This window comes from Podarcis liolepis (assembly GCF_965112155.1).
Source record: "Podarcis liolepis genome assembly, chromosome: Z".
NCBI classification, from domain to species: domain Eukaryota; kingdom Metazoa; phylum Chordata; class Lepidosauria; order Squamata; family Lacertidae; genus Podarcis; species Podarcis liolepis.
In genome coordinates this window covers 11,974,868-11,987,551 of record NC_139570.1, presented here as the reverse complement: position 1 = coordinate 11,987,551, position 12,684 = coordinate 11,974,868, and positions in this window count along the sequence as shown.

Here is a 12,684-nt window from a genome sequence, read left to right as displayed (position 1 = left end):
TGGATGTCCCAGACCCCACAGACGATTCGATCCATCAGGGCATCGTCTAAGTCTCGGAACTCGCAGTGCATTGCAGCTTGTCGGAGGGCGGTGGTGTAGTTGTTGATTGACTCCCCCTCTGCCTGGTTCTGGTGGTAGAACGTATGGTGGGCAGCAATCTTGGACGGCTTTAGTGCGTAGTGGTTGCGGAGCTTCTCTTGGATCGTGTCCCACGGTGTTTCCTGGACTGCTACAGGCGCAACCAATGCTCGGGCCGTCTCAAATACCTCAGGCCCACAGAGGCTGAGGAATAGGCCCCGCTTAGGCTCCTGTGATACTTGTGTCAGCTCGTTGGCTTGGAGGTAGCAGTCGAACCGAGTGAGGTAGGAGTCCCATGATTCAGAGGCTGGCGCAAACGGCGGTAGAGGCACAAATGAAGCCATGATTCCGATGCCGGCGTAGAGGATGATGGATGGAACACTGTGCTCTAGCCAGAACAGTCAGCTCTGAATTGGTTCTGTTCAGTGATTTCGCTCAGTGATTCAGCTCAGTGATTCAGCTCAGTTCAGAGGGTGGCTGCATCTGGCTGTGCTCTGATGTCCATCCATCCCCCCTTCGTCGCCAGTGTTAAGTTCGCCAGGCGAACATATCAGATGACACAGCGATTCTTCAAACAGCTCTTCTTTATTCTGAGGCCAGAACTGAACTGAACTGAGGAGCTCAGTCAGCCTGCTTATATAGAGCTCCAGAACAGTGTAACTGTTGCAACTTTCTAAAACTATCCAATCACTGAACGTCACTTTTTGATCCTTCATTTGCATAACTATCTACAGTATCCCCCTGCTGGCCCAGGGTGAGAACTTCAGTACATAACAGTCCCCAGTGCAGGTGGGGTAACAGCAGCCAGGATTTGGGGCTGCAAAGAGGAAGGAAACAGACCATGTGGGGAGCGGGATTTAAATCCACACTCACGCGCTTAACCCCCCCCCGTAAACGCTACTAATAAAATCCCCTAGCACTGTGGTGGGTTGGACTAGATGACCCTTGGGATTCCTTTTAACTCTACAATTCTATGATCAAAGTTGGACTTTTATGATTCTATGTTTCCCCTGTGGCTGCTTCAATTTTTTTTAAAAAGAAAAAAAGTCGGGAGATCCCATCGCGCCTATTTCACGTCTCCGTTCCCGGATGCCTTCGCCACCTCCCCCTGCAAAAAAAGGAGCCACTTCTCTCTCTCTCTCTCTTTTTTTAAAAAAAATAATGTTTATTAAAGTTTCACGAACAATAAAAAGTTTCAAAATTTAAACATAAGAAAAACTACAAAAATGGAAAAATACAAAGACAAAACACATAAGAAATACACAATAGAAAACAGTTAACAAAAGAAGGGGGGAAAAGAAGAAAACCCCAAAAGCAAAACAGAAAATAGATTAGTATTTTCATATCTTATACTTCATTCACTAGTTTCTTGACCTCCTCACACCTCCCTTTTTGTATTCCAGTTCAGATATTTAATTCAGCAAGTCCTTACCCTCTAGTATTTTTCCTTACTCAAGATGTTAACCTATTATAAATATAAATTTTCCAGTTGTCAATCCCTATTTACATATTCTTAGAAATCTTTTTACCAATACCACTTATTTTCCATCAGACATCGTTTTAACATTCCTTAATTTTACAGTATTTCTGCAAGTAGTCTTTAAATTTCTTCCAATCTTCTTCCACCAACTCTTCTCCCTGGTCACGGATTCTGCCAGTCATTTCTGCCAATTCCATATAGTCCATCACTTTCATCTAGGGGCCGCTTCTTCTCGAGGAACCCCCCTCCCCCAGCAGGCAGGGGCGATGTGTTTTGGTGCGTTCCTCGTCTCTCCCCCGGGTCTCCCTCGCATTAGAGAGAAATGCCTCAAGGCAGCGAAGAATAAACAGCAGCACAAAGCGAGACCAAAACGCGAGGCGTTCTTTGGGGTGCTCTTTCTCGGCTTTCCCTTTTTTGCTGTTTTTCTCTTACCGCCAAGCCCGCGGAGCTGATGGGCATCTGCTCGAGCTACCAGGCGGTGATGCCGAACTTCGTCTGCATAGCCGAGGAGTTCCCTCAGCCCGCTCAGCCGGCCAAGCTGCCTTCGGGGCAAGCTGTGCAGACCCTGCCACTCCTGCTTCAAGATGCAGCTCTCCCGGCTTCAGCAAAAGGAACCCGAAGCCTTTGGAGCACAACCCGAGTTCCCGCTGCGCTCCAAAGGCTTCAGTCGGCTATCCCTGAAGCCTGGAGAGCGAGAGGGGTCGGTGCGCACCGACCCCTCTCATTCTCCAGGCTTCAGCGAAAGCCTGTGTTTGCTCCATAGGATGCACACACATTTCCCCTTCATTTTTGGAGGGGAAAAAGTTCGTCCTATAGAGCGAAAAATACGGTAGGTCTTTAACGTCTCTCGAGGTACAGCCAAATTTAAATAATAATTTGACACACATTTGCGAGCTTTTTTGCGGAGAAGGTCTTGTTGCTCCGCCATGACCTCCCTGCCAATTTGGATACAATAAAGGAACTGGAGGCCCCTCGACTGTCCTCGGGTCCAGTATTGGGACCGGATATCCCCAGCCAATGTGGACAGACTCCTTCGAGCTAGAAAGCCCACCACCTGTCCTCTTGACCCGTGCCCGTCTTGGCTGATTAGAGTGTGTCCAGACGAGGTGCAGGCCCCCCTAGGGGATATCATCAATTTGTACCTTGGCACGGGGACATTCCCAGGGGAACTGAAGGAGGCAGTGGTGCGCCTGCTCTGAAAGAAAACATCATTAGATCCTTTAGATCTATCCAATTACCTCCCGGTTTCGAATCTTCCATTCCTGGGTAAGGTGATTGAGAGAGCGGTTGCTGAACAGCTTGGTGGGTTTCTGGATGAAACATCGGCTCTGGATCCATTCCAGTCCAGCTTCTGCACTGGTCATGGGACCAAGACGGCTCTGGTCACCCTAACAGTTGATCTCCACAGGCAGCTGGATCGAGGTGGGTCGGGGCTGCTGATTCTTTTAGATCTGTCAGCAGCCTTCGACATGGTCGATCACGAACTCCTGGACCACCGCCTTGCCGACGTGGGGATCCAGGGCACAGTCCTTCAATGGCTGCGCTCGTTTCTCTCTGGTCAGGGACAGAGGGTGGCGCTTGGGGGGGGAATTGTCATCGCGCCACTCCTTGGTGTGTGGAGTGCCTCAGGGTACGATACTCTCCCCGATGCTTTTCAACATCTTTATGCGCCCCCTCGCCCAGCTTGTCCGGAGTTTTGGGCTGGGTTGCCATCAGTATGCTGATGACACCCAACTCTATCTGTTGATGGATGGCCATCCTGACTCAGCCCCAGACACACTGATCAGATGTTTGGAAACTGTGGCTGGATGGGTACGTGGGAGCCGGAGGCAGAGGTCCTTTGGCTGGGAAGGGATGATATGGAATTGGGGGGACAACTCCCATCTCTTGTGGGGGTGCAATTAGGGCCAGCACTGTCCGTTAAGAGTTTGGGTGTAATCTTCGACACCTCCCTTTCCAAGGAGGTGCAGATTGCAGCTACAACAAAGGCAGCATTTTTTTATCTCCGCCAAGCTAAGCAGTTGGCTCCTTACCTCTCTCGCCCTGACCTAGCCACTGTGATCCACATGATGGTCACCTCCAGACTGGATTATTGTAACTTGCTCTACATGGGGCTGCCCTTGAGACTGACCCAGAAACTCCAGCGGGTGCAGAATGCCGCGGTGAGACTCCTTACAAGGTCCTCGCTGCGAGATCACATTCACCCGGTGCTATACCAGTTGCACTAGCTCCCGGTGGGGTACAAGATCAGGTTTAAGGTGCTGGTTTTAACCTTTAAAGCCCTATACGGCTTAGGACCCTCGTACCTACGGGACCGCCTCTCCTGGTATGTCCCACAGAGGAACTTACGGTCTTCAAATAAAAACATCCTGAAGGTCCCAGGCCACAGAGAGGTTAGGCTGGCCTCAAATAGAGCCAGGGCTTTTTCGGCTATGGCTCCAATCTGGTGGAACGCTCTGTCACAAGAGACTAGGGCCCTGCGGGGCTTGACATCTTTCCGCAGGGCCTGCAAGACAGAGCTGTTCCATCAGGCCTTTGGTCAGGGCACAGCCTGACTCCCTCCTTTGGCAATCTTCATATAATTTTATCCTAATGGTTGCCATCAATTTGAGTTGAATTAATTTTAATGAAATGATTTTAGAATGTTGTATTATTTTATTTTTATTGTTGTTAGCCGCCCTGAGCCCGCCTTTGGCTGGGGAGGGAAGGATATAAATAAAATTTATTATTATTATTATTATTATTATTATTATTATTATTATTATTATTATTATTAAAGATCATGGCAACTGTGGCTCTGTGAGAGTTAAAACCACAATGTCTAGGGCTTGGGGGGTGGAGGGTAGGCAGATCTTAATATGTATGGCTGTGACAGAGTTAGCAGTTGCCTAAGTTCTAGTCTGGGAGGCAGGTTAAACCACAGAGCCTAGGACTTGCTGATCAGAAGGTCGGCAGTTCGAATCCCCGCGACAGGGTGAGCTCCCGTTGCTTGGTCCCTGCTCCTGCCAACCTAGCAGTTCGAAAGCACGTCAAAGTGCAAGTACATAAATAGGTACCACTCCAGTGGGAAGGTAAACAGTGTTTCCATGCGCTGCTCTGGTTCGCCAGAAGCGGTTTAGTCATGCTGGCCACATGACCTGGAAGCTGTACGCTGGCTCCCTCAGCCAATAAAGTGAGATGAGCGCTGCAACCCCAGAGTCTGTCACGACTGGACCCAGTGGCGTAGCGTGGGGGGTGCCAGGGGTGCCGGCCGCACCGGGCGCAACTTCTGGGGGGGCGCGCTCGCTGCCTCCGGAGTCGCCGAATAGCCTCGGGCGCAGGCTGTAGCAGAGCCCCGACGAGCTGGCAGCGGCTCTCAGCGCTCGCCGCGGTCCCCGCGCATCAGGGCCGCGGAGGGCGCGCCAGGCAGCCCCTCCTCACCGACAGGTAGCGTTCGCCTGCGGGGCTCGGCCAGCGCGCTGGGCTGGCTGCGTGGAGTCACCGAGGAGCCGCCGCCGCCTGCCATGCCGCCCTGGCTGCTTCAACCGCCTCCGACAGCCGGCTCGAGGCTCCTTCCGGCCGGGTCTCCCGACGGGGCGCTGCGGGCGGAGGCTCCGGCACCAAGCGCCACGCCGCCCAGGCTCGGGTCGCTGTCTGGACGTGCGCAGCCCGCCAAACGCGCCATCGGCAGCGCTCTAGTGCCTGCGCGCCAAGACCGCCCACCCGCCTCGACGGCCCCCCCCCGCGCCGGAGGCCGGCCGACGCACTGGCCCCAGAGCCGCCCCCTCCCCGTGCCAGAAAGAAGCCGCGTCGGGACTAGCCGGGCCAGGGAGGGAGACCGAGAAGGCTGCGCCGCGACGCCCAAAGACGCGCGTCTTGGCGCAAAGGGGCCCGCGGCACCCAGACGCGGAAGGGACCCTCTCCCCCTGACCCGCCACTGAACTGCAATTTCCAGCTCCCTTGGCAAATCCCAGTCCCCAATCCCCAAGATGCTTTATTTGAGGCAGGGATCCTTTAATTGCAAAAACAACACCACGGAGGGCAGTAGTCACCACGAAGTTTGCCCCAGAGTAGAGCCGTCAGTATTAATGACCATGGTTAGGGGTTAGGGGGCGCAAATTACTTGCCTTGCCCCGGGTTAGGGGGCGCAAATTACTTGCCTTGCCCCGGGTGCTGATAACCCACGCTACGCCGCTGACTGGACCTAATGGTCAGGGGTCCCTTTACCTTTACCTCAAGTTCTAGTCAATGCCAAATCTTAACAGGGTGGGGGAGCGAGGTATCACTCTTGACTTCTTCTGCATCTCCTCAAATTCCTACATTAATAGATGGCGGTTGTGGCATTCCAAATGGCACTAAAGACCACTTTAGCCCTCAATCAGCCTCCTCAGGCCTTGTATTAAAGCTGACCAGGATGACAACTGAGCCTGACTTCAACACTGGCAATCAGGGGGTAGGCTAGGTTAGGGGGCACATTGCAAGAGCATGTAGCACACATATCCTTCCTCCATCCCTGCCCCATGGCTGCCTCACTCTGCCTTATTGAGCTGGCCTCACAAATGACATATATCACCCTTGAAAGTTAGCTTCTCTTCCCAATCAAAACAGTCAAAGATTTTCCAAAGACTGGCCAAATTAGTTCATACTCTGGTGACCTCTTGCCTGGACTACTGTAATGTGCGGTATGTGGGGCTGCCCTTGAAGACCATCAGGAGACTGTCACTAGTGTAGGTTGCTTCTTCTAGGCTGCTAAATGAGGCAGCCCTTTGGGACCTTGTACCAGCACCACCTGGGACGCAGGTGGTGCTGTGGTCTAAACCACAGAGCCTAGGGGTTGCTGATCAGAAGGTCGGTGGTTTGAATCCCCACGATGGGGTGAGTTTCCGTTGCTCAGTCCCAGCTCCTGTCAACCTAGTAGTTCAAAAGCACGTCAAAGTGCAAGTAGATAAATAGGTACCGCTCTGGCGGGAAGGTAAACGGCGTTTCTGTGTGCTGCTCTGGTTCGCCAGAAGCGGCTTAGTCATGCTGGCCACATGACCTGGAAGCTGTATGCCGGCTCCCGCGGCCAATAAAGTGAGATGAGTGCCTCAACCCCAGAGTCGTCCGCGACTGGACCTAATGGTCAGGGGTCCCTTTAACCACCACCAGACCTGAAAGTACTGCCCTGGCTGCCAGTTAGTTATCAGGCCCAGTTCAGTGTGTTAGTACTAGCATACTGTTGTGAGGGTTTTCTTTAACATGCATTAGGCTGCATGTTAAGAACCTTCTAATTCTTGGATCCAGAAAGTGCTAAAATCTAAGCAAGGATTCAAATTCCTGGAGTAGGCAGGCAAGCTTCCTGGTGAGGTAATGTTCTTGAGGTTGAATCCTGACAAGACAGAAGTACTGTTTTGGGGGGGACAGGTGGCGACTAGATGTGGGGGACTCCCTGGTCCTGAATGGGGCAACTGTGCCCCTGAAAGACCAGGTGCGCAGCTGTCCATGGAGGTGCAGGTCAATTCTGTGTCCAGGGCAGCTAGGAAGTTTTTAATGTTTGAAGTTTTATTGTTTTTAGTGTTCTGTTGGGAGCCACCCAGAGTGGCTGAGGAAACCCAGCCAGATGGGTGGGGTATAAATAATAAAATTATTAAAGTATTATTATTATCATAATTACTAAGCATGGATTATTCAAGGTAACAAAGGAAATGGCTCTGTGCCAGACGATAGATGGGTGGGTCCCCATTTACTCATAGGTAGTGTCAGGGACTGGCAGGGCTCTGAAGTGTGGGGTGGAAGTAGGGGGCCAGGGGATTGACCCAGGAGAAGGGGCCAGTGATTTCTGGGGTTTGGTGCTGTTTGCAAGGCCAGAGCCAAGGTGGGGGGATGAGGAAGGATCTAATCAGTCTGAGATGGAGGGAGATGCAGAGGATGTGTCAGAGGTAGAAGAGACTGTTCAGGTGAAGGACTGGCCAATCAACTTCCTGCTATGCCATCCCTAGCCCTGCTGTCTCCTAGAACCAGGAGGAACTTGAAGAGGGATGGCTTCTGTGTAGGAGAAGTCTCATGTTGCATGTGCACGCCCTATCAGATGAGGGTACATAAGCTGGAGGGCAGGCTGTGGTCCCATTGCGGCTGCTGCAACTGCTCTGCAAGGCACAGACCTGGGGCCAGCTGCCTAGGGGATAGAAGTATGGATGCATGTGTACCCAGAGCACCATGGGAGTTCCTGTCAGTGCTTTCAATAAAGGATCAACTATCAGACGTGTGCCCTCCTTGGCTGGGGTGCCTAGGGCAGGTAGTTAGAGAGACAAAGGCAGATTTTATTTTATTTTAAATTTTTTTATTGGAAGATTTTAGGGTTATAAAAAGTACATATAGCAGCTCCAATTTCAGTTCAAAGAATGCATTTTACAGGTCAGCTGTATTCAATTTAAGACACTACTGCTATAGATAGTGTGACGGGGGGCAGGGAGATAAGAGGGGAGAGAAGGGGGTGTTAGGTACCATCCATAAGTGAGTTTCAAAGCGAGTTCCCTTCTTTTGGCTGAGATGGATCTAAAGGGTAGTCTCAGTTTAGACCATTGAAGGCAGAGCTGAGTGATGAGAAGTTTGTGGACAGCAAGCTGGGAAGCTGGGAGACAGAATCATGCCTGATTTCTGTTGGAATCCAAGGCTGCGGCTTTGGGAGAAGCAAAACGCTCTTGGGGTGTTAATGCTGTGAACCCCTCCACCATAGGCTCAGTTTGTATATACAGTGGTACCTCTGGATATGAACAGGATCCATTCCGGAGCCCCGTTCGCATTCATAAGTGAATGCAACCTGCGCATGCGCATGCACGTGTTGCGATTTGCCGGTTCTGCGCATGCGCGTGGCGTCATTTTGAACGTCTGCGTATACATGAACAGCAAAACCTGGAAGTAATGTGTTCCGTTACTCTGGGTTGCCGCAGAGCGCAACCCAAAAGCGCTCAACCTGAAGCAACTTCAACCTGAGGCATGACTGTATGTATAATTAAGCCATATATCATGAAAACACTACAGTCTCCACTGCCCCTCATTCCAAGGAAACCAAACCCTGGGTGACTGCCTGGAACCTCTGGAATCTCACACCACTTGGAGATTGGGGTGGTATTCAACAACCCAAAGCCCTAAACAGCTTGAAAACTGTTTAAAAATGCTTAAAAGAGCACCTCTTCCAGCACCAAGCATCTCAGGCCCTACAACGAGCAGGAAATACCTTATTATGGTGCCACTGCTGGCTGCTGCCTAGCTGGTGTTGACATAACCTTCTCAAGCTTTTGATGGTTGAAAAATACTTTTCTTGGCAACCTCAGACCCTCCAAGTGCCCCTATTTTCCAGGGACGTCCCTGATTTAGAGAAGCAGTCCCAGTTTCTGAATTGATCCCAGAATGTCCCACTTTTCCTTAGGGTGTCCTGGTTTTCATCAAAGAAATGTTGGAGGATATGGAGTTACCTGACTCCCGAGCCATCTGAAGGCAATCCTGTGCAGGGAAGTTTTTTAAAAACATGCTTAATGTTTTATTCTGTTTTTAAATATATTGGAAGCTGCCTGGTGTGGCTCGGGCAACCCAGTAAGATGTGTGGGGTATAAATAGTAGAATTAACATTATGGAATGGGATGTCCCTATTTTCATCAGAGAAATGTTGGAGGGTGTGCAACCTTGAAAGCATTAGCTCTGAGGAGATGTCTTTTCAGCTACAAAACAGAAGTATGATCTGGCCTGCCTGGCAGGTTTAACTTGTGAGAAAATGTGAGCCCATTAAATAGGTCCCATTAAACCTATTCAAATCAGCCCTGAATCTTTTTAGGATAAGAGGTGTAGCTCAGTGCCAGAGCATCTGCACTGCATGTAGAAGTTACCAGGTTCAATCCTCAGACTCTTCAGGTAGTGCTGGGACACCTGCCTAAAACTCCGAAGAGCAGCTGCCAGTCAGTGTCAACAGTTGCAGACTTCGGGCTTTCAAATTTCAGAGATGCCCTGTGCAAAGCCAAAAATTGGTGCCCCCCCACCTCTTGCCTTGCATTCTGAGTTGTGGCACCCCCTGTGGTGCCCTTTCAGCTCTGTGCTCAGTGTGGGTGAACCACTCACACTCTCCCAAACCCACCTCTGGTCTGACTCTGTATAATTCATCTTCCTCTGTTCCTTTCTATCTGGGTTTCAGACTCCTTTGCACATGTGATGTATTTGCAAGAATTGGTTTGTATGTGTTTTGGGTTTTGTTGTTGTTTCCTTTATAAATCCAAGCCAGAAAACCTGTACAGATCATGAATTGCTATTTGGTTGGTCATTCAGTTCCAAAGCTAGTATTTTGTACCAGCCTTAACTGGCCACTAAACGTCAGTATTGCTCCAAATTAATACATCTTCCACAAAGCTTAGTAAATTAAAACGCTTCTAAATTTGAAGGACTGATACTAAGTAGGTTGCAACTAACGGAACTTGCTCCCAGATTTTAACCTAGTGCTTTCTTTGCTCCTTTATTTTATTCTGAAAGTCTGTGATTTCCTTAAACCTGTGTATATCTATAATATTGCATTGACTTGCAATAGCATAGTTCTTGCTTGCTTGGTTCCAACTCATTATTTTATTTATCATTTGTAAAGCACCTAAAATGTACTGGAGGTTAAAAACAAAAACAGAAAGCCCTCTTCTGTCAACCGCCTTGAGACCTGCAGGTATAGGGAGGTATACATATTTAGTAAATAATAATACCGTAGTGGCTCGAATACAAGCCACAGCTGAATATAAACAGCACCTTTAAAATTGGAGGGGGGGGGGAAAAGAAAATAAGCCACTCTATTCCTCACAGCTTCTGGCTGCATAATGGGGGGGGGGGCGTGCTGTGTTGCCCCTAGCCTTTCTCCTCCCTCCTTCCCTCCCTTCCCGGCCTTGGTGGAGAGGACGGGGAAACTGCTCGCGGGGTGGGCACTGCTTTGCCCCGCTCCTGGCTGCATACCGTAAGGTCGCGAATATAAGCCACACTTTAACTTTTCACGGCCGGAATTTGGGGAGAAAGTGAGGCTTATATTCAGCCTATACGGTAATAATTCTGGAAGGCTTTCAATCTTTCAAGAGAAGAAGGGATGGAGAACACTCACACGCCAATTAGGAAAACTACAAAAGCAATTCTCATAACGACGGATGTTAATTGAAACAATTCAAGAAGGGGTGAGTGTGAGTGGGCGTGTCTTTCACCAGACCCTGTTCAGCAGCCTTCTTCCCACCTCCGTCTCTGATGCAGCCAGGTGGAATAGCTGCTACGGTAATTAATAATGGCCGAGGCAGTGGGAGCTAAACCGCAACGAATGAACTGACTGGGTGGGACCGATCACCCGACTTTTCTCTTTGATATTGAAGCCGACTTTTGCCTTTGATACTGAAGCCAGGTGCAGTGGCTATTCCATTTTCCTGTTAAGAATCAATCAAAGCAGCTAACCAATAGACAAAATAGCCATGGCATCAAACCAATATCTAAAGGAACACTGTGACAATTTAAAAAAAAAAGCTGTAACTTGCAAATAAATAAACAAAATAAACCAGGCAGCTGCCTCAGTAGGCTGTTATCTGGTATAATTGTAGAATCAACTATCATGCATTCCTAATACATTTTTTGAAACGATCTTTTTAGAAAGCTAGTAGACCTTCCTTGGGATCACATTCCAGAATTGTGATGCCACCACAGCGCCACCCGCGTCCCTTGTCTTCCTGATACTTCCTTCTATATTTCCAAGGTGCTTGTGGGGTGTGTGGGTAGAGTCTTGAGGGTCACATATAAATGCTTGGAGGGCTGCTTTTGGCCTTTGAGCCTGGGATTCTCCACACTTGTTGTAAAGTAGCCCAATGTCCTCAAGTCTGCTGGAGCAAACGCTGAAACATTCAGCTACTAGTCCAGTTGAATTCAGGGCATAGAATAGGAGTCACTGCTTTGCCCAAGTTTCCTTAGCTTAATGGTTTCCTTCCAAGACATGGACAACAAAATTTATTGGCCCATCCTGAATGAGTTATGTTGCATGCAAGGATGAGACCCTTCTTGTGGTTTTCACCTTCAATAACTTAATGTGCTCAAGTACCATCAGTGTGTTCCCTGCACATTGAAGAATCCATAACTGTGTCCATTAAAACATGTGGATTCTCTCAATATGGTTTGTGGCCTTCATAGAATCATCTGGTTGGTCACTGTGGGAGACAGAATGCTGTAGTAATCAGGTACTTGGGCTGATTCAGAATGACTCTTCTTACCTTTCACCTTTCTGGGTTTTCATTCTACAGTTTCAAATGCCTGTATAGTCCATACCTCCCTCCCTCCCTCCCTCCCTCACCATACTCTAACATTTTAATGTTCTATCTTTTTATCTATCCAACGTTCAGTCCTAGCATCTTTTATTGGTTTTTATCATATTCTTTTACTCCTTATTATGTTGTACCTCCATTTTATAGTACTGCTTTGTTGTTTTTATGTTGTGCTTTTGTACAGTAGTGGAGGAACCCTCTCTGGCACCAGAAGCGAGATGCCGAGGGGTGGGGCGCCCGGTGGCACACGCACGAGATCCATATGGACTGCCGCTCGTGCGCGCCATCCATTCAGGCATCCATAAGGGCTGCCGCTTGCATGGCGACTGTATGGACTGCGCATGTGCGGCATCCCGTATGGAGTGTGCATGTGCTGCATCCCGTATGGACTGCGCATTTGCGGCATCCCGTATGGAGTGTGCATGTACTGCATCCCGTACGGACTGCGCATGTGCGGCATCCCGTATGGAGTGTGTAGACTGCGCATGTGCGGTATACCATGTGGAGTGTGCATGTGCGGCATCCCGTATGGACTGCACATGTGCGACATCCCGTATGGACTGCACATGTGCGGCATCTCGTATGGAGTGCGCATGTGCGACATCCCGTATGGACTGCACATGTGCGGCATCTCGTATGGAGTGCGCATGTGCGGCATCCGGTATGGTGTGTGCATGTGCTGCATCCTGTATGGACTGTGCATGTGCAACATCCCGTATGGAGTGTGCATGTGCGGCATCCCGTATGGAGTGTGCATGTGCAACATCCCGTATGGAGTGTGCATGTGTTGCATCCCGTACAGACTGCACATGTGCGGCATCCCGTATGGAGTGTGCATGTGCGGCATCCCGTGTG